Source organism: Tachypleus tridentatus, chromosome 9, assembly GCF_004210375.1.
Source record: "Tachypleus tridentatus isolate NWPU-2018 chromosome 9, ASM421037v1, whole genome shotgun sequence".
NCBI lineage: Eukaryota > Metazoa > Arthropoda > Merostomata > Xiphosura > Limulidae > Tachypleus > Tachypleus tridentatus.
Window position 1 is genome coordinate 117,789,217 of NC_134833.1, and position 23,848 is coordinate 117,813,064.

The 23,848-nt window shown below is 32.5% G+C and overlaps 1 long non-coding RNA gene across 3 annotated transcripts; it reads left to right on the forward strand.

Annotated features, from left to right (window-relative positions):
* The first annotated feature begins 355 nt into the window (after positions 1 to 355).
* On the forward strand, positions 356 to 14,528 carry LOC143226157 (uncharacterized). 3 transcript variants are annotated; one of them, XR_013014400.1, is made up of 3 exons: positions 356 to 699; positions 1,856 to 2,025; positions 13,084 to 14,528. It is a non-coding gene; the product is annotated as an uncharacterized LOC143226157 (long non-coding RNA). The 3 variants fall into 3 exon arrangements; XR_013014401.1 differs by lacking the exon at positions 13,084 to 14,528 and adding an exon at positions 5,673 to 5,712 and having other exon boundaries at positions 361 to 699; positions 1,856 to 2,021; XR_013014402.1 differs by lacking the exon at positions 356 to 699 and adding an exon at positions 1,184 to 1,419.
* Positions 14,529 to 23,848: the final 9,320 nt, after the last annotated feature.

The following is a 23,848-nucleotide window of genomic DNA, read 5'->3' on the forward strand; positions in this document are numbered from 1 at the left end:
TAATAAAACATGAATAATTTTCACGATAGTCATATATCTCTTGCAAAAATCAGAAGATAAGAGACTTTTAAGGTTTTTTAAAAAATGTTAGGGTGATACTTTTGCATACCCTTCCCACAGGCTACGTCCCGATTGGTTTATTGCGTGCTTGTGATTCCAAAGATTGGAATATTCATTTTTATGTATGTTTTTGTTACATTTTTCCCGAGCCAAGAATTTTATAATTATATAAAAACAAGGGATTATAGCACCTAAAAATAAAGATTTACAGTATAAGAATTTTAAAAATCTGAAAGAAATAACAGTGGAACAGTGAGGAATGCTTGTTATGGAACAACCCTTACAATAAATTGATTTAATATTTGCTTAAAGAAAAACCTGAAGTGATTATTTTTTTGAGAAATAATGAAGAATGATTGTTTATAACATTCGGTTCAAAAAAATAGATAAAACCGTTTTGACCGGGGGTGCTTCGGGCAGCTTTATAATCGTTAATTTATAATTAAGGGCGGCTATACATAATCCAGAGGTTATGTCTTATAAATGATATTGCCATGGAAAAAATAAAACAAAAACAATCATTTAGTTAGCGCGAGAAACAACGCGAAACTGTAATGGGCACTTGCTACATGGCAAAGACTTGTATGTCTGTGACGAGTTTTGTTGGCCTGGGCAATGTATACAGTTAATTGCAGAGACGTAAGTTAGACAGTTATGCTATCACTATATCAAAAAAATTATATTAAATAGTAATAAAATAAAATAAAAATAGAAGATCAGTTCGAAAGGTTGACACATCAACAACTAAGCTGCGCTTAGCCGTATGAAAACGATATTTGCCAAAATCAACGTAAAATACCACCACTACCACCAAAAAATTGTCCAACAATAGTTTTGAAAGTGTGACCATAAAAAATTGATAATTTAATTGTTGTTCCTTGAGAAACACATAGAATACGGTAATGGTAATTTGAAAACCCAGCTTAAATTTATAAACGTTATTTGTTAACCTGAAGATGACATAAGAAGGTCGAAACGTTGTTCTGTTTCTTTATTTTAATAATAGTTTTAATACCCATACCAGCCGTCTTGAGATACAAAATTACATGCTAGAAACTAATTTGCTAATAAATAACTATCTTTGTGATAGACATTTGTTAAGGAACAAACCCTAATATGCTATGAGCACTTAACGAATAAAAAATTTGATTTCCACCTTATGGATAATTTTAACTGTTGCAAGTAATTTAGGTGTCATCATCATAATTTGAATACGTAATAGTAAGTAAATAGTAAACGTTGTATTGTCATTGTTTTCCTAAAACCTGGGTGAATCTGTTTGCACTGAATTAAATATCAAGTATCATAACCCATCACAAGAATCTTTGCTAGTTTTAGAGGAAATGTATTAACAGAGAGGTATTAACCTTTTTTTCATCTTATTACTTTGCATATGACATTAAAAGTTTATGATTAAAAAACTAACTTAACTATGATACTAAATAAATGGTGGTTAGAAAAGGTCTCATAAAAATTTGCAAACAACATGAAAATAAGAAGATTAGTCTTATGAAAAAAAATTATTGAGTGATGAGTTTGACAACAAATTGATTAGGAAACTCCATTATTTATCCAATGCTAGATGAATGCCTGTTGGATTTTCGTATATTATGCGTTAATTATATAGCAGTATTACTTATTTTCTGCCAGCTTGTTTTGAAAAGGTTAAATAAAATAAATGAAGTGTTTCATTGGATTTGAGATCTCATTTCAATAGATATACTCATGTTTTGAGGAATAGTTTTGAAGAGGAATCTGAGATATTAGTTAAAATTTATATTTCTCTTTCTACTAGGAGTTGATGTTATTGTGCCAGCAAATTTGTCTGAAGGAGGCATTTTTATCCTTCATACTTCTTGAACAGTTCTCTAGTGTGATGTGAAAGGCTTCTCAATGGTCTGCTCAAGAAGAAGGGATTTGCTTTTGCAATGTGCAGTCTGTTGAAATAGAGATAAAATGTGGCAAGTACATTTTGTAGAATTTAAGTGAATAATTGAAGGAGTTGTGAGAATGACAAATGCTTCCTCTGTAAGAAGACCTGATTTATTATTTTGTGAAAATTAATTTGTTGGGAAATGAAAGTGTGTATATGAATTTTGAAATTATGCATTTGATTCCAACATTTCAACAAATGTTTATTATCTACCACCTGACAAAAATATTTGCACTGTCACACAGTATTGTATTTAGTCATAAGCACTGTACTATTGCACACAAAATTTCCAACATAACTGGTCTGAATGCCACTGTGACTAGGTAATGGATGTAAGAGTCTTTCAAATTTAACAAAAGAGTAGATTTTCTTCTTGCATGACTTATTAAAAATTAAAATTTGACTGAATTGAAGTATGAAATTCCCTGTATATATGTAATTGTAAGTATACTATACACAGATTCTAAATTTAAATGTCAACTTACAGTTCAATCATGTTGCTGTTAGGATAAGTTAGACCATCAGATATTTCACACCTTGAATATAATTTTCATTACACTAACTGGAAACAGAAAAAAAACAAACAAAGTAGACATAATGATGAGCATCTCTTGAAGTATTGATATTTCAGTTATTATAGGTTTTATGAAATTGAATATGTATCTGAAATTTGAGTAAACAGAATTAATCATTTTATGCCCACCTCTAGGAGGCTCTCAAGCCTTTGACACTCAAAGAATATCGTATACAGAACATGCAAAGAAAACTACCTCCTACTTTTGCATTCTCAGAGTAACATTTGCAATAGCTTATTTTGACTCTGGGGTTCTTTCAAAACCATCTTTGCAGCTAAAAGATGTAAAATGACAGTGTTTACATTACATTATAGAGCTGGGTGATTAACTCAATTGATAGTATAATCTTTCATGGTCTGTAACACTTATTACAGTCTCATGAAATAATTGATTTGTCAAAATTACAACTAATTTGATTAATGTCCCCAAATAATCAACTTATAAAAACAATGTTTCTGCATATTACTGTTTCAGTTATTTCAACTTTCTAAGTTATTGAAATGTTTAATTTATCTTTGTTTTTAGTAAATTCAGAGCTATTCAGTTTAATGAGAATGGGTAATTTTTTATTATTATCATTATTGACATTACAATTAATTGAAATCTCGTGAGAATAATCTGTTAGTTGAATGCTATGCACAATTAATCAGTTATCAAATTCCATTAACCATCTAACTCTGTTATTTAGACTTAACTAATAATACTGAAACTTAATATTTGTCAACACTTCAGGTTTAAGGAATGACAATTAGCCATGTTATGCATGAAATAGAGATCATCTATGTTCTCAGTATTTGTAGATTGGTTAGTTAGTTAGTTATATAAATAAGAGAAAGTTTAATAATGTTTCAGATCAACTTTTATTACAGTTAACAAGTACACTTTGTGATATGAGATTTAAAACGTAAATTAATCATGGAATATTTTCTAAAGTACATGTACTAGTACTTTTCATCTATCAAATAACATATTGTATAAGATGTTCTGAATGGTTAAATGTTAGTTTCAACTCGTAGTACCAACACTGTTCCTATGGGAAGTTAACAATCAGCTTTGATGAATTTGTAATAACTGTTGTTGCAGTTAGAAAGCCATAAAAATTTTGAGGGGTAAGGAAATATATCTACTTTATAAACATTATTGGTATATATTGTTTGTGACATTTTGTAGTTAAATAAAATTATTAAATGCAATACTTTAAGTGGTATAACAAATTTGGTTAGCTATCTTTGACAGTTGAGAGCAAGATAAAAGAAGATTGGTTAAATATTTTATTTCTTGTTTCTCATGTTTGTTCATGGTGTATAATTATAAAAGTAACTAAAATGTAAAATTGAATCTTTTTAGGTTGAGATATGGTAGAGAAAATATGAAATAAAATATTGAATTTTAGTGAAAAAAATGTTTGATACATACTGAGGAGGTTTTACACAAATAAAATTTACAATGTTTGGGATCAAGAAAAGTATTTTTAATTTTGAAACAAAAATTACTCTGCAAATGAACTATTAAAAAAACTTAATGTTTTCATCGACAAAGTTTTATTTTACTTTTAATAAAATACTTCACTAAAATTATAATTTTTTGGTGTGAAAAACGTATAAGCTGAAAGACTGATTGCTAAGTTGTGTGAAAATATACACTCTATATTAAATATTAGAAGTATTAAATCTAAAAAGACTTTAAACAAGTGCATAGAGGCCACATGGTTGGCCATATGGACTGAACTTATATTGAGAGAGTTAACTGATGAAGTAGTAATGTCGTTCAACCAAAGCCAAAAGTTTATTTTTAAAATGTGCTCTGTTTTCGATTTTGTATTCCTCTTGTGAAGTAAAAATCCTAAAACAAAGTAACCCATGTACATCAACAAATAGTATGAAGTTACAATACAAAAGATATATTGATTGAACCAGCCATGTGGATGATAAAAACTTCAAGTCTTTAAAAAAAAAAGTGTTCTGTTTCAAGTTGTTTTTATCTTCCTTTTAAGGCAAAATTCTTGAACAAAATAGCCCATGTATTCAGTCAGGAAGTTCCTGGGTTATAATACAAAAAGTTATGGTAACTGTACCAGCCAGTTCTGATTGATGTATGCCAATGCACAGAGATACATATACAGGGTATCATTTTAACAATAAGACTTAGACTTGTCAGTTTTACTCTTTAGTTACTATATTCTGTTTATAATGACAGAGATCAGTAAACCCAGTTTGACAATAAAGTTACATAAATAAATAAGACTTTTACTCTTCAACTTGATCTTGTAATATTAGACCTGATGAAGTTGCAACAGCAAAACCTCAGCTGATGTAGGTTAAATTTATTGCTAAGATATGCAGTACAAATTCCACACTTTCTTTAATTGTTCTTTAAATACATTGCTAGTTGGTTTTAAGGTACTATTACTATATATTTCATTTTTCATTATCTCTTATGTATATTTATTGATTAAGACTTTGGTCTTCTTATGTTAACATGTAAAGCCCAATTGCACAGGTCATGACATTTATTGAGTGTTCTTGATACTATACATCTGGATACGTTTCTGTCACATAGCTTTGTACAAAATTCAAAATGCACAAAAAAACGTGACTAGAATGAAATTAGTCCTGGTGATTTCTGTAAGCAGTTGTTGCACATACAGATGAGTGTGGCAAGAAGTATGTATGTGTTTTCTTATAGAAAAGCCACATTGGGCTATATGCTTAGCCATTAAGGGGAATCAAACACCTGATATTAGCATTGTATATCCATAGACATACCACTGTACTGGTGGGGGACAGGAAAGAAGTTAATGAAGCAGTAGGAATATAGTGTTATGCATTTACTTTCATGTTATTTATTTTTCATTTAAGTGTTTTGCTTCAAAGTGAAACAATTATGTTACTCTCTTTTCTTTGTTTCATCTAAAACGTATCCACTCTGTGCATATAAATTGTTAAACTCACTTGATTTTTACATTTACTTGATATTTATTCACCAATTTCAGTTTGAAATGATCATAGTGAACTTTTACTCAATTTGTTATGTAAATGGCATTTTATTTTAGAACTTAAATCATGAAATAACATGTAAACATTCTTCATCTTTTACATCCTCAGGTGCAAGAGTTTTAAGTCTAGAAACAGCTGCAGTGAGACTGTAGAAATATTGTGCAGAGACTAAAAATGTTTTGGACATAGTTAAGGTGGTGCATTCTTAAACACTTGGTTTGGTATTCTGTCTTTATCTTGGACACTATTGTTATATTTCTTCTGGTTAATATTTGTGATAGCTTCTGGTATAGTTATGTCAACCTTAAATAGTTTATATTGTTTATAGCTAACACCTACTTAGATGTTTATGTATGAAAATGCAAAAAGATTAAATTGAGATATAATTTTTGTTTCTGTGTATGATCTCTCGTAGGTAGTCTGCACCAAGCTCGTAGATTGAGATAATGCTGTTCAATGTTACAGATGTATGTTAAAAAGACTGTCATGGACAGAATAGTATTTTTACATGTTGCAGTAATAATCACATTTGTATTGAATTGTTTATGGGTATGTTAACATGACATTTCTCTGATTGAGTCATGCTGACTGTTGTGATCTTGGAGCATCATTATAGGACCTTTGTGGTGTTGATTGTATCTTTTGTACCAGCATGATGTTCCTTGTAGCAATGGTAGTACGTTGACATACTGGAGGCATGTCATGTGCTGGAATTGGTTCATTCACTTGAATGCTTAGTTTTAGTGAAGTTATTAATTGATACTGAGTGTTTCCTCTTTATGAGGGAGTGTAGGGTGTGCATCAGGTGCTGTTTCTTGGGTTATCCCATTGGTTGAATGTTTTAAAATTTGATAATTGAATTGTAAATTAAATGCATATTGATTTTATTTGGGTATTTTTCTCCCAAAGAGTTAGACTCTGTAGATAGACACGAGTTAAGTTTTAATTTTAGTCAAATTGATCATATTTGGTATTCCACATTTAATTTTCATAAAGGAGCACAGTTTCACAAGCAAACTATGGTAGTGTAATCTAAGAGTAGATGTCAGGTATAATATACTATTTCATGATTGTTGCTGTGTTGTGATGAGTTATGGTTGAGTGTAATTTCACGACAAAGGTCATATGATGCTGAGATTTGGTGATGGACACCTTCATTAAAATGACTATATGATAGTAAGCTACGGAATACAGATATATGTGATAATAAGTATAGAACAACAAAGCAAAACATTTTAAATAAAAGGTGTAAAAATACCCTTTATATACACATCTCAAAGAAATAAGCTTAAATAATCTTATTTGATAATCTTAAATGATTACTGGGATTGAAACCGGATGTGTTGACAATGCTCATTATCATATTCTGGGCTCAATGTCGGAACATCTGAAACAATAGTATTAATGCATCACAAAGCACCAACACTAGCGTGAAAAAGGGTAATGATAGAAATATCATGCTCAGGTGGATGCCACCAGGTTAAATGGTTTCTTACTGTATGATAAGAAACATGTTTGTAACGTATTCAGTAAGTGTACTATGTTAAATGAAGATGCTCTATTCTAATGTGCTAAGTTACACTGAATGTAAAATTTTATATATGATGGTTTTTCTAAGAAGTGCACCACATTAGACTGAGATCGCCTGTACAGTACGTTTACCCTAATGCACAACACCCTTTTCTGGCTTGCTCTGGTGAATGGCTTCTTTGTGTCACATTTTAAGTTAATAAATACTGATTATTCTACCTGAATTATAAAATAGGTGTACCATAAAATAAAGGAATAAATAACTTGATGAACATTTTACACAGTAGAATGAATTTAAACTTCTGCATGATAATATATTATGAAACAACTAATTAGGTTATTATGTAATCGTGAAGTTTAATACCTCTCATACGGTCGGATTTGATGAAATGTCAATATATACACATTGTGAGATTTTGTCTACATGTTTACACTGATAAATTATTATTTAAAAGTTTTTTTCTTTAATTAGCTTCAATAGTCTTTGAATGCCTTATGAAAATTTCCAAGGAACTAATAGCTAAACTACAAGTAAAATGAAGCTAGTAAAATTATGCCATTAGATATTGGATTTGTGTAATTTATACGTCTTTTTTTCTTGTGTCTGTTTGTTTTTGGAATTTTGCACAAAGCTACTCGAGGGCTATCTGTGCTAGCCGTCCCTAATTTAGCAGTGTAAGACGAGAGGGAAGGCAGCTAGTCATCATCACCCACCGCCAACTCTTGAACTACACTTTTACCAACGAATAGTGGAATTGACCATCATATTATAACGCCCCAAGGGCTGAAGGGGCGAGTATGTTTGGTGCGACTGGGATGCGAACTAATTTATAAATAGTTCATGGGTTTTTTTGACAAGCTAACAATAAAAACGGACTAGTTGTGGATTATTAATGTATTGCAAAATACTGGGTGACTTTTTTGTGTTAAATTTCTGGTATGGCCCTTCACATGTAGTTTACTTTTCTTTAGGTCATTTATGGGTCACAATGCTGTATTTTGATGATCTCGTCACCTGATTCAGTATACATAGGTCATTCCTATGGCGTTGGTTTAATGACAGCTGAGTTTGACATGATTACTGTAACTGTGTTGTTTTGGGTGGCTTCTGTTCAACATGTCTCTGCCTTTCCTTGTGCAAGACCCAGTGTGATTTTGAGTCTCGTTTTCTTGAATTTACGTTTTCCACCCCAGTCTGTTACAATTACCCTCAGTACCACTGTTTGCCATGTTTTTTGGGAATACATGGTTTTTCTTTCTTCTTTCTCAGGATTCCTGGGCACTCTAATGTATATCTGTAGCAACTAGCAATCATTGTCCTGTTATTCCAATGATATTGTACATGCTCCACATGCGGTTTTTACTGCAGTTAGTGTGCCAATTGTGGAATGGTATTTATACCCTTGGGACTGAGCTTCCACACGTACATGGAGCACTGATTTCCTATTGCCATTTCCAAACAGGTGTCAGATGGTTTTTTTTTATCAGCTCCTTCTCTAAAATATTCAGGTGCAATGGTTGAACACTTTGAAGAGGTCTTTCCTTCTTCCTCACGAATATTTTGTACATCTGGGTGTTTTCTTCAACATCTATACCACTTGTGCACTACCTTTTCCTCTCAGACTTTATTCTATGGCACTGGCTTTTCTGACTGTCCTGTCTGCTCCCTTCCTTCTTACTGGCGACATTCTATAGCCTTTGGGGAGTGTTCATTTCTGATATCTTTCAAACCTTTTGGCAAGGCTTCTTCCTAGCCTGTTGAAATTGGTTCCCTACATTTTCTCCAGCTACAGGTGGTCCCTTCCAATCCTCTTTTCTTCAGTCCCAACCTGCTACATCAATCCAGTCAGTGGTGCTCCATTTTTGTGAAGTCTGTGACAAGATTTTCCAGTTACTTTTGCAGAGTAACTTCACATTTAGCCTGTTCTATTTTGCCCTTCTTTAGCCATCCATATACATAAATGGAGCATATTTTCTCCTGAGCACTGACTTGAAGCTACTGGGCTTTTCATCCAACAGTTGCCTCCATTTCTGAGTGTCTCATATGTCTGTTTCAGAGGGCTTCTCCAATCTTCTTGATGTTGAGTGTTGGCTACCATTATCCCATACCTTCACTTTTAACTGTCTCTGCATGGTCTTCACTTCCTCTGTTCTTTCCATGTTCATCCATTCCTTTCTTCTCCATTGACCACCAAGGCATCCATTGCTCCCAGTCTGAGATATTATCATGGGTCTTCCTGCCCTCACATTATATTCATTTGCACCTCTGTTCTCTGTTTGTATGTTCCATGTTTCACCTCTATTTGATGTCATATTTCTTTCTCCTAACATCTTGTGGTTATTGTAGGTCAGATAATTTTGTCCACAAGTTTATCATGTCCTTTTACCATTTCTTATTACTTTTCCAGATCATACTTTCCTTCCTTCAGCCTCTGTGGTTCGTGATGTTCAGGTCTCCTTTATCCTACTTGCCTGTCCTTAGCTTTTCATTTCTGCCCTCCTCTTGAACTGGGTGGACTCCTCTGTCTTGCCAGTACCCTCCATTATGTTGCTTGCTTGGCTTGCTTTCAGGGTCTTCATTCCCATCTGTTTCACCCTTTGCAACCTTTCTGTTCTCATGATCCTTTCCAAGTTAGCCTAACCACTTGGGTGCCTCTCCTCAGATGTACTGATATTTTCCTTTCAGTTTTGGATGATTATGGGGGGATATGTCTGTGATTCCCTTATACTGGTCCCTCCTCAAATTCATTGTGGGATTCAAGCTAATATTGTGAGAAGAGGGAGAGTATTGTGTTTGAAGTTAAAATTTTCCTAAATGAATATATGTTTCTGATAGATACTTCCTTTCTTCACTCTTTCCACCTTTTATTTCAACTATCTTCCAGTGTTTTTGTCTTCTGCTAAACTTTGCAACAATAGTTTGACAGTAGCCCATATGGGGAGTTACGTGCATTACACGATAGTAGTACTCTCATATTGGTGGAGAAGTGATGCATAGTGATTTACATGAGAGACATGTTGGAACTTTGGATTCTAATAGACGGAGGGTTGAAAACTTGTTGTATGCATTGAAAAACAAAATGAGAAAAGCTAATCTTGTGAGAGGAGATAAGTACCTGCTGTGAGTATCATTTTCATTTTGGAAAATTGTAACTTTCATTTTTTTCATAACATTTATTAGAATTCTGACTTCCTAGATATGCTTATTTCCCAAAATTCACATTAAATCAAAATAGTGTAAAGGCTCAAACCATCCACTTTTGGTGTTCTGCCACCCTTCTTCCTCACTGTCAGTATTTTAGTTTGTAACTATTGTTTCTCGAAAGTGAGGATTGTACTAGAACAGTAGAGTGAACAACTTGCACTATTGTAAGCAGCATAGTATAATTTGTGAGGTTGGTTACATGATATTCACATGTTCTGAAATGATACAAAAGTAAAGAGGTATAACAGACTGCTGTGCTATTAACAAAAATAAATAGTAATGCTCAGAGAGCATATTGAAGTTGAGTAAGAGGAGGTAAGAACCTACTGGAATTCCTTTTCCTTGTAGGAAAATGTTAACACTCAGCCATCAGAGAAGTGTTGAACTTTTCTGGCTCATGCTTGCTGGTTTTTTAAAAATAATATTTTATGGTCACCCACTGCACTGTTTCCAGTAAAAGACTTTATCTGGCTGGTGGTCCAATGGGGTCTCCATGCTGTGGATTTTCCCCCTCCCATTTTTTCCTTTTAGTAGACAACAGGAGAGTTACCACTTACCAGTGTCCACTTAGTGAGGTGGTGGACAATGGAGAATCCTCATCAGTTGGGTTGAGCACATATAGTGAGAATTGGAATGGTGGTGACACTTTCAGTGTGGTAAAGGTCCCTCACAAAGTACACCCCAGAACTAATCTGCCCTGCTGTTGCAGCTATAGCCTGTTCAGTACAGTTGAGGCATGCACACATGATGCAGTCTTTCTGCTTTTTAATGACACTATATATATTGGCCTGTTAACTGCTTATCTGCAGGTGCTTGGATAGTCATGATATCATTCTATTTGTCCTGGTAATACATTGTGTTCATTTGCCTTTCGTCCCCTTATGTTGAAGAGTATATCTTGGACAAGATGAGATGTTGTCTTCCACTTGTGTGCTCCTATGGAGTCCTTGCCATCACATGATACATTTCATGGATTTATTTTTGGGCACTTTTAGAAGGAAGGTCCTCTAGGTAATTTCTTGTGCTTGTGTCTCAACTATTTCAACATGGGAAGTTAGCATTTCCATGTGCATAACTGAGTTGTCTCAAAAGTTAATATTTTCCTTATATGTAGTTCTATCAAACACATTAATTTAGGTGAATATTATCTCAAGTCTAGTGGCATACAAATCTCATATGCAAAGATGCGAGGTCGATAGCATTCTGTATGTGGAGTTTAGTATCTATCAGGAATGTATTTTCAGGTAAGAAAAATGTTAACTTCATATGGACATCAATTTGGAAAAGTGGACGAGTTTCCATTTCACCTGGAACTTCAGTTCTTGTGTGTGTGCAAACAAAAGTCTTACCTTTGAGTTTCTGGAAGTGATGTGTGTAAATAATTTCAACCATACTTATATGATAAGGCTGAGCATAGTATGGTAGTTAATATGCTGGTCTGTGGAACTGAGATTCTGTGTTTTTATTTTGTTTTTGCAAAAGAAAAAAAGAGTATTTTGCCATGCTTATAACATAGAACTAAGCATGTGTGTGACACTGAAAACATAAGTAGTGAAGAGATTCTTGTTTGTAGTTAAGAAAGAATTATTCTTACAGATTTATTAAGGAAGCTTTCAACGACCATTCATAGACTGAAAACATAATGAAGAAATAAAAACAATGATATGTTTCAATTACATTTCAAACCTGAAGAACCAAATATACAAGTTTTATGAACACCTACAATTAATGTTCACTCATGACAAACCAAAGCTTTCAGGAACCTTCTTTGTGAAACTTAAGAAACAGATACACATTGTCTGACAAGATTCTTAATTGTTTTTGTAACAAGCAAAGTGAAAAAAATAATTTAGATTAGACAGATTTTAAAATAGGCCAAAATGCTCAGAGGTCTAAAAAGACTTGAAAACTAGCTGTTGATGAATGTGCTCGTACTGTAAATAGCTGTGTAAGCTGGAAGAATTAGAATATACTAGATAAAGCCTAGTGTTTAAAAAATAATCATTCACATACAAAATGAATTTGAATAAAAATTGCAAAACATGTATATATTGAACTAGATTCCTGTAAAGGTAATGTAATATCAGGGTGTTTAAGAGTTAAATCAAAGAAGCTTAAGTCCAGACCTAACATTAAAACTTGGATAAAAGAGCTCACCATCGCAGAAGGATGTCAGTGAAACATCAGATTAATTCTCCTATATGATAAAGAAACAAATTTGAAGGCCATCAGAAACTTAATAAAACAGCAGTTCTTAAGATAATTTTATATAAGATTTAATTACTTTAAAATTAAAGAGTGGCATGAAAATTTTATAAGAATAACTACATAACATTTATTGTATTTAATATTTTAAATGAAATAGAACATGTAGTATGATGCATTATCATAAGGGCTTTTCAATGAATCTATTAAAAAACATATATTTTTAAAATGCTCCTGTTTTATTATGTATTATTGTTACTATAAAAATATGATAAAAAACAGAAGTTTATGGAAAAAGGTAAAAATCTTCACTGTTATACTGAACACAACCTGATACTTTTTGGAAAATATAAGAAAACTATTGTGATTTCAATAATATTGTGACTTTATGAATGGTTCAGTTGGGAATATCAGTTTTTTTGTCAAATTGATTATGCAGAAAATCTATAAAAACATACATTTCTAGCCAATAAGATTATAAAAACCCTGCGGTTTCCTGCTACAGCTTACCTTTCTTTAAAATAGACTTTGTTTTCTTGCTTATTTAGTTTATTTGTTTATGTTTACTTTTTTAGGAAGATTATTGACAGAAGAAAGTAATGAAATGAAAATACCAAACTTCTCCAGTTTTGATCTGTATCAGCCCTTGTGGTCAGAGCATGAAGACAGGCAATGCCATTTGTTGTTTAACATAAAAATCTTTTATGAAAAGGGCCCCCCCCAACAACAGAAGATATAAGAAATTATTAGTGGAGATCATATTAATTATTATAATGTACAAAGAAAATTATGTGCTGATCAATACATTTTGAAATAAGACTTGTGTAGACTTTACACATTTTATGATGTATAAAACTAATTAACAAACCTGTGAAGGTGGTAAGAAGCTACTTTTGTTTATCAAGATGATGATGGAACATTTTGCTCAATACCAGAGTTTATTAAACCTGCTAGGCTTCAATGTACAGAAAAGTTGTAGGAACACTATTATATCGGTCGTTTAAGAAGTGACAAGATATAAGGTGTGTAATACACTAGGTGATAGAAAATTGCATGTTGTTGTAATTACAGTTGTGAAAAAGGGAGTTGGAAAGTTTAACATGTGAATGATAATGGTTTAAGTGCTTTTATTACTTTGGTTTGTATGCACACACACATTATTTTCTTTTTGTTATACATTTTTGTAAAAATATTGTAAAATAATCATACCTTCATGTTCCTTTGATGTTGAATAGTGGAAAAAATGGGGTTATTATGAGCCATAATGTTGATCCTTAAAGAATATCTGTTTGTTTATTTTTCAAATATTTTTTTTTGCACTTCATCAGTTTTAAATTTAAAGAGATTTCTATAAATCAAACGTTAATATAATCATCTAATGGATGGAAATTTTAATGTTTTATTTATGTTTTCAACATTTACAGAAGCGATAAACAAATTGAATTCAAATTCAGTGATACATTTAAAAAACATTCCCTGCATCTGCGTTTGCAGTAGATGCAAAATTGTTATAAAATATTTAAGATTGTGGCATGCTTTTTATGTAAGTTTTAATTTCTATATATTTCCTTGTATTCATATGTTATTTTGTGAAGTTATAGCATTTTGAATATTTAGATTCTTCAAACTAAATTATTTTAAAGGTGCTTAGAGGCAACTGAGGAAAGGTTGTTAAACCTGAATTCTAACATCCAATAGGACTGTACCTCACAGCCATCACAAAGTTTAAAAGAGAAAGTTGCTCTACCTCAATCTTAGCAAACAGGTGTAAAGCTTTAAGTGGTGTGATATTAGGAGGAAAATACTTTGTGGTTTATTAAAACTCATTCATTTTCAATACCTGTGTGTTTTACAAGTTTAATTTAGGCTAAGGCTAAATAACTTAAAGTTTTTATTTGCAAGAAAGGTTTTCTTTTTTTGAAGTTCTCTCCCATCCAACTCTATACTATTGGATATGCACTGATATGTTTTAACAAATTTTGTAAATTTTACAGACTTGATTAAAAGAGAAAAGAAAAAATGAATGTAGTGAGTGCCACTTGTGAAAAAAGTAACTACAGCTTTTTGTTTCACACTTCAAAGTTTTTACCCATTAAAATAATTATATCTTTTATAATTTTTTTAAAATCTAGTTAAAAAAACTAGCTTTACTTTTTTAATAGGAGACACGATTTTGAAATTCTACTTGTACATTCTTTATCTGCTCATGGATACAAATTTTCTTTATTAGTTTTATAACCAAGAATGATAAATAGCTAATAGTTTGCTTTTCTAACTAGTCATTATATAAAGATTCTAGTAAGTACAAAAGAAGTCTGATTAATTATTTATATCAAGGTTATTGAGTACTCAAGTACACCAACTCCTATTAGTAGCTCATTTTTGCTTGTTCTTTACTGTGTTAGTGGTACATTTATGTATTTACAAAACTAAAATCTGTTTCAATTCCTTGCAGTGGATGTATGACAGACAGTGTATTGTACTAATGAAAAAAATAATTTTTTCTCAATGTTCCACATTATTCAGAAGTTTCAGCATGACTGTCAAACATCCAGAGTTGTATTTTCTGGTGATCTGTTGGCTCTCTTAGGACTGATTACTTTGTGATTTATTTATAAATTCACAGCTCAGCTTTGGTTTATTTATCAATAGACCTTTATTTTTTGTCAGTGTAATGCTGTTCTTGTTCTCCTTTCATATAGCAACAGCATTCTTCATTGGATCTTGTCAAGGTATCAAAATAATTTTGAATTCTGAACTAAATATCACTAATTTGTGTCATGTTTTAAACTTTATAGCTGGGTTCCTACCTTTACCCATCACAATTGGGTGTTCAATCATTTGAATTTTAAACGTCATCTAATGGTTGGCTCCATGTAACTTTTTGGTTACTATTGTTAGCTGACAAACATTTGATATTTTTTGTGGCAGAATTCTTGCTCTTTGATCCAAGAAAAAAAGAACAAAAAAGAAGCTGTAATCTACATTTGAAGTTTTAGGTATTTCTAATTCAGTATGAGGTGAAAGTAGACAAATAAGCTTTCATGGTTTGTTTTTCATATGTAAAGCTTCTTACATGCATAACATAATAATATTGGTAAAAGATGATTTTGGATCCATTTTAATTCTTTGGGGATGAAGTACTTATGATAATGTAAGAAATTTATATCTTAACTGAATTCGTAAAAAGAATTATTTATAAAACTATACAAACATTCAAAATTTCTTTTATTCTTTGTTTAAGATAGCCTGCACAGCAAAACTTGCAAATGTTGTATATCAAAACACACATGGATGATGATGTTGAAGTTCAGCAGTTGTTTGCTGTTGAGGTAGTAAAGAAATTGTAACACTTGTTTCCATTCACTGAAGATGGCAAAAGTATGAGCAATATACTTTAGATAAGATAACATTTGAAAAATGTACCTAGAATAGTCTTTTAGCAATTGTTTTGCATAAAAACAGAGAAATGATTCGACCAGAGAAAGAGTCAGTCTTGACTTCAAAGCTACTTTACTGTCATCATTATAGTTTTGTAAAATTGTAAATAGGATAGCTTGATGGCAGGAATATACTTGGTATACAAGATTTATTCTCAAATGTACAATCTTTACAAAAGAATATTATTGTGAAGGCACTGAATGGTAACTATAGCACATTAAACTATTATGAAGTTTTAAGAAAAATATTTAAAATGACTTTTGTTGTTTAATACAATTTCTCAAGAAATGTGACCAAATAACTTGCAAGTTTATGAAGATATACACATAGATATATTTGAAACTATTTGCCCTATTTGATAGGCCTGGCATGGCCAAGCGCGTAAGGCGTGCGACTCGTAATCCGAGGGTCGCGGGTTCGCGCCCGCGTCGCGCTAAACATGCTCGCCCTCCCAGCCGTGGGGGCGTATAATGTGACGGTCAATCCCACTATTCGTTGGAAAAAGAGTAGCCCAAGAGTTGGCGGTGGGTGGTGATGACTAGCTGCCTTCCCTCTAGTCTTACACTGCTAAATTAGGGACGGCTAGCACAGATAGCCCTCGAGTAGCTTTGTGCGAAATTCCAAAACAAACAAACCCAATTTGATTATTCTGTTTGAGTACTTCAGGAATTCCTAAATTACTTCCAGATGACTCTTATTTCTGTATTTCAAATACATAATTTGTTTTACCTTATACCTTTTATGCTTTAACAGGTGTATTTGAAATTAATATTCTTTGGGCTTAGTAGGAGCAAAGTTTATCCTAGCAAACTGTTTGAACCGTTAACTTATATTTAAATTTAATATAATAATTAATTTTAAAAGTTTCATTATTACAGTTAACTATTATTGCTTTACAAATCTCCCTCCCCCCAGCATACATGCGTTATATGTTACAATATCAGTAATTATATTACATCTTTAAGCAACAATATTACAAACTTGAAGAATGGAACAGTTGGGAAAAGCGAGTTTCATGTACTAGCCCTGAAGAAGCTGCAAGGGCGAAACGTCGATTCAAATAAAAGTTCTGTTGTAGTTATCTGGAGTTTAGAACGTCGTTTCTTTCCTTGAGTTATCATTTAAATGTGAAAGAAAGGCCCGTTATGGCTACCTTCAAAATGCTATAGATTAGAGACAATCCCTTATTTATACGAATATAAATTATTCCAGAAAATGACTTAAGTAATGTTTTGTTGCACACGCGTCTCTGCTTTTCTCTTTATGTAAATATTTAGCGTTTTAATACTTTGTTCGACATCCACAGATCTGTTATCAATTTGTGCTGTACCTAAAGTATATGTAAAAAGAAATAGGCTTTATTGACTTTTTAAGCGTAACGCTGACCTCTGCCTAGTGCAGGTACCGAAGTTCGATTTTCAGCGTTATAATCTCTTGCTTTTAGACCTTCCGCTGAGCAACTTGGAAGGGGGAGAAGTAAATATTTTATATTATTGCACACAAATAAACAAATGCAAGACTTAAATCAATAGCGGAAACTTAATGTAGTAGTCTTACAATACATGTAGAAGATCAGTGTATATTGTACTGCACCAGAACTATAAATATCTTCCCAACTGGACTTATTCTAACGTTCATATACTTAAAAGAAAAAAAAAAATCACGATTTCATTAACTTGGTAGGCTTCAATAATTCATCGTTACTGTTTTATCGGCTGAATCCATGTCAAATTCAGCATTACAATGAGCCAGGAAATACATCAGGTTGAGTCACCTAGCTTCCACACGTTACAATAAGTATTTTATAGTCTCACCAAGACACTGCTAAACATTCTTCTGGACGAAGTAAATAACATTATCTAGAAAGAAACAGATCTTATCTCATAATGAAAAAAAAAAGCAAAATTAAACATTGGTGGAAAGTCTATGTAAGTAGTAATTACAATGGACGATCTACATTACCTATACGACATCTTTGTAACCGTCTTGAAGCTTTGCGGAAATTAAAATCTTAGTCTTGACTAGTAAAGTAAGGTTCGGGTAATTACCGGAACTTTAGCAGTGAAAACTAACTGTTCAGCACTACACAGCTAGCCACTGCCTGTGCTTAACATGTGTTATCGATTTTCAGATTATTCAGACTGTTATTAATTACTTCTTTCTGCTTCTTACTACCGTAAATAATCATATTTTACCTAATCAGTAACTGCCATTTATTCTTAAATCTCTCTAACTGTCACAGGTTGTCTGCTTACATCTAGTGTAACTGCGGGATAAGCCAGCCACAGTAACAACTTGTACGTTAGGCGCGTGCGCACGTATCTAACCGACCGAGACCGGTACATAACACCAAATCATTATTGACGAAAATATGAAGACAGCGGGTCTCTAAGAGTGTTTAGAATAGTCGAGTGGTTTCTTGGCGATACATCCTCACAGGTTACATGCCAAGTTTTATGTGCGCTTGGAAATCCAAGGAATTGAATATTCATCGTTTTATATACTCTTTTTTTTCCAAATCTTTCATCGTCATGAACTTTTTATATACAAATACATATAGAACAACAAATCATAAATTAAAATGGAGAAAGGTTTACAAAATACGATTTAAATACAAATCTGAGAGAAGTAAAAGTAGAGCAGTAAAGAATGATTGTTCTGGGACAATCCTGACAATAAATTGACATCACATTAAAAGGAAATATTTTTCTTTATAATGGTTGTTATAAACGTGAGAGTCAATCCCGCTATTCCGTTCAAAAAATCGAAAAAAAAAAACATTTTGACGACGGTTGTTTTTTTTCTAGTCATAAATTTAAAATTAGAGACGGTAATCATGAGCCATGGGTTATCTTCTCTGTATGATGTAATAAACGATTGACAAGGAAAAATAGAAGAAATGCAATCATTTCAATTCAGTGAGAAATAACATGAAACTGTGATAGGCATTTGTAATATGGCAGAGACGTACGAACACTTCTATATCTGTAGCGAAATTTTCCGTCTGGGTTGATCTGTACAGTTAGTTTAGGTAGATATGTTGTGTTGTCTATCTTTAAATTATAATAGTTATAAACTAGCACATTTTATATAAGCTTAATTGAACATATTTATTAAAAATCATCTGAGTTGCAAACAAAAATTATAAAACGTTGAACTCTTAATATGTTGCCAATTTTTATTTTCAATCAACTGTTCTCAAGGAAAACTGAATTTAAAAAGGAAAACAGGGTATTGATTTCTGGCAGACAATTTTGCGAATCTTTAAAGACAAGGAATTTCAACCCAATTAAATCAAGAACAGAATTTGTGACAACAAAACTAATTACTGCGCCTACCAGCGGGCTGATATAATGGAAACAAAAACATTTTGGGCGATAAAATATTGCATGACAAATGGAACCAATCACATCACGGAAGACAGACCAGATGACACATAAAAGAGAGACAAAAGGAGACACGAAAGGGTCATATGACACTGAACTGGCGATGTGTTTAACTTTATTGGCGTAAACATACATTATCAGATTTATTATGTTAGAAAAACACGTTTGATTCATGTAGAATCCTCACTGGAACAGTGGCATGTCTACGGACCCATCGTACAGGAAACTGGGTTTTGATAATCGTTAGTGGACAGAGCACGGATCACCTCTAATGTAGCTTTGTGCTTGATTTCAAACAACCAAGTTTTACGAAGTATTGATATAAAATAAATAAAAATTTGTTTTACCTGCATGAGTGGATTTAAATATTGCTGAATCGTTTATTTTTGCTAAAGATAAAAATTTAAAACGTAAAGAAAAATTTAATAAATCGATTAAAAGGGTTAGCTATTTTAAAAAAAAAAATCATACTAAATAAACACACAACAAACAAGTGATAAGGGTTTTACCAACACCACGCACTTACGAGTGGAGACATCGTCTCAACCTTTTATTTTTGTTATGATATATCAGTAATATAAGTTAACAAATGATAACTGCCGTGTACGTTTTTGGTACAGCACAGTAGCGAAATAAACCATACATATTTATCCTAATTTAAGTCTAGGTCCCCATATAATGCTACAACAGAATGATCATTTGTTGGCATTTCATTAAATGTTTATGGATTTTATGTGAACAGCCATGCAATTGTTTAAGCTGTATTTCATGCAAAATCGCTCCGTCAGTTAATGTCATAGCGCCTATATTTTACGAATTTTCGGATAGTATGCATTGGCTCTCAGAAACTAGAGCCTTTCTATCAAACATTCTCTATTCTGGCCGGTATATAAAAAAAAAATTATACTTTATATGATTGTTTATTCTAAATTTTGTACAAAGGTACACGAAAGCTCTCTGCGCTCGCCGTCCTTAATTTTGCAATGTAAGAATAGACGGAGGCAGCGAGTCATCACCACTCACCGCCAACTCTTGGGATACTCATTCACCAATGAATAGGGGAATTGAATACCACCATTTCACATCGCATTATTGACAGTGCGAGCGCGTTTGGTTGGACTCGGATTTGAATTCGCGACTCTCAGATCATGAGTCGAGCGCCATAACCACTTGACAATGCTGTACCTAGACCAAAGTTTACTGAATCTAATGATTAAAATGCGATAAATAAATTTATTTTTGTTCAAAATTAGAGTAAGTTAATGAGCTTTATTGAAGAAATTTTATAATGCTGAATTAATCAAGTTCTACTTGATAAGGAACAATAAATCACAGATAACGGTTACCTGTCTAAAATATCATATTTCATAAAAAATAAGATAACCACAGATAATGGTTACTTATCCAAAAGATCTTTCTTAATAAGGAAGAAGAAACCATATATAAGGGTTTCCTATCCAGAAGATCTTACTTGATGAGTAACAAGAAAATAGATAATTCTCATGCTTTAACAATTGTTCCTTAAAATTAGCCTGAAATTACATCTATAATTTGATAATAATATCACTTCAACAAGACCATTGTTCGCTAATGCACAACATAATTTTATCTGAATTGCCTTCCTTCCCACTGCGGGTATAAAAACCCGTTTTTAGAGTTATAAACCCTAAGTCTTGAGGTTTATCTGTGGCAACCCAGCCACATTCTCCGATGAAAATATCTTGTGGGGTCTGTAAGTTAGAAGCCTTTTGTTTCCTACTAGTTTCAAGGGGAAAAAACTAGGGATAATTAGTCTAGTTATCCTTTGCTTAGCTTTGCGCTAATATATTAAATATTGGGTTGAGGAATAATTCGTAAGCGTTTTTTCAAGTTAAAAAAATATATTCATAAATGAAACGCTTTCGCAAAATATTTCATGCCATTTGGTAGATAATTTTTGCTCTAATAGATGGTGTGTTTGATTTTCATATGACTTTAATTTTTGCTTTCATTTTCAGCTCATTAAATGGAATGTCAAGTGGACAAATTCGAGCGTTTTCGACACCATCTGCTTTTCGCATTTAATTTCTTGCAATTTCGTTTACAACAATGCATACTATATACTTAGGTATTACATGAAATAAAGTATCATAATAAATGTTTTGGGTGTAATGTGTTCATGCCTTGAAGTATTGTATAGTCTTGCATGTAATGCTTGAATGAAATTATTTAAAAACGCTCACGAATTATTCCTCAACCTATAAATATAAACTTGGATCATGTTACTTTTCTGTTTTTATTTGTTACAACACTCAGAGTAATGTAATTTCTGAAAAAAATGAAATGTTTTAGATTCATTTTTAAATGATACGGAAAGTAGTTTTCAATTTGTAGGTGACAAAAGGTATCAGGTGGCTCGCAAATAAAATATAAATAGAATTTTATTTTAAAGGTATTCATCGAGCAGTAACCCCAAAATGTTTTGAATAAATAAACAAATACACTATAAGAACACTAGTATTACATTTTATAGACACTAAAACAGTAACCTTTCCGATTTATTAGGGTTACCAAAAAATTGTTTGTCTACTTATGTGAGTCGTGGGTTGTAAAGTTTGAGAATCCCTGATATGTAATTCCAGAAGTAATTAATAGAAATAATTGCAATACCGATGCTAATCTTGTCAGGTTTTATTCATCCTTCATTTCAGGGACACACAAGGAATATGGTGAATAAATAATTAAAAAAAAAATGTGTTTCAGAAAGAAAGAGCCGGGGCCATTAATAATTCTTTTGGAAAAAATCTTTGAAAGTAAATCTCAGACGCTTATATAGTTATATATTTTAAAATCATTTGAAACTCTAATAGCCATAACTCCAAGTCTTTAGGTTTGTCTTTGGCGGCTCAGCCACATCCTCCGATAAAAGTATCTTCTAGGGACCGTAAATTAGCAGCATTTTGTTTGTTTGTTTTGAATTTTGCACAAAGCTACTCGAGGGCTATTTGTGCTAGCCGTCCCTAATTTAGCACAGTAAGACGACAGGGAAGGCAGCTAGTCATCACCACCCACCACCAACTCTTGGGCTACTTTTTTACCAACGAATAGTGGGACTGACCGTCACATTATAACGCCCCCACGGCTGAAAGGGCGAGCATGTTTGGCGCGACAGGGATGCGAACCCGCGACCGTCAGACCTTCTAGTCTGAAAGGAATCAAATACAGAATAAAGTAAGCTCTGAATAAAAAATAGTGAAATATTTTAGTTTCTCTGCAAAGAATACAGAACAGTAGTTCCCAGTCTGTAGGCGGCAAGAGGTGGGTTGATAACAAGGTGTTGGTCATTAAATGACGGAAAATACATTATTAGAACTTACACATAAATTATAATGAAGGAGGAAACTTCATTTTTTAATAGTTACTTATTAGGAAATGAAGCTAAAACCACAGGTGTTATCATTCATTGAGAAACACTTTTGACACGAAAATGAATAATCGTTAAAAGTAAATCTGAAAAATATTGGTTATTTAATTACCAAAAGCTTGGAACATCGATGCGTATTTGCTTGAAAGAATGTGTGATTAATATTCGGTATGAAAAAACTTCAAAATGAGATGAATGCTTATAGGATACGAACTTAGAACTGGAACACAATGTAGATCAGAAATTGCGAAATATTAATTAGCAAACCTAGCAATCTTAGAAAGATGATTTGATGAACGAACAAGAACTATCATAAATCTCTAATATAAACCAAGTTTGAATCTATAACGGAAACATGCTGAGATTCGTTGATGACAGCTTTTCAAAAGTCATTTCAGATGTCAGTATTGTTATGAGTAAGAACAATATTCCTTATGTATGTAAGCTAAATCTTACGTTCATATGTTACAGTTTTCCAAGAGATAAGACCCATTTTGACTTTAACTATTCTGTACTAAACTTTGCAGGAAAGGTACAACATATAATATTATCTCAAACAAAGTAAATATGCTCTAAGATACTATTTTCATATTTGAACAGCACTTTACACAAAACTTATACCAAAGAGGCAAGATCGAAAATCACAAAGTTCGGCCATAACCGCCCCTCCTTTTAGAAAAGAGAGACGGAAACAAGTCATCACCTTACAATAATAATCTTACATGATTAGCGAGATCAAATTCGACATTTATAATGCTGGAAATGCCGGATGTGTCGACAAAGTTCATTATCATATTGTGAACTCGATGCTGGAATGTTTGAAACAATAGTAATAACACATCCCAAAACACCAGCACGAACGTGAAAGGGGGTAATTATAGAAATATAATGAAATGGTGGATACCACCAGGTTAAACAGTTTCACACGGAATGATAAGAACAGCATTTTGTAGCCTATTCACTAAGCGTACTATGTTAAATGAAGATGTTCTATTCTAGAAATGTGCCAAGTTATACTGAATGTAAAGTTTTATATATCATGCTATATCTAACGAGCGAACCACGTTAGACTAAGATCGCCTATGCAGAACGTTTACCCTAATGCACAAAGCCT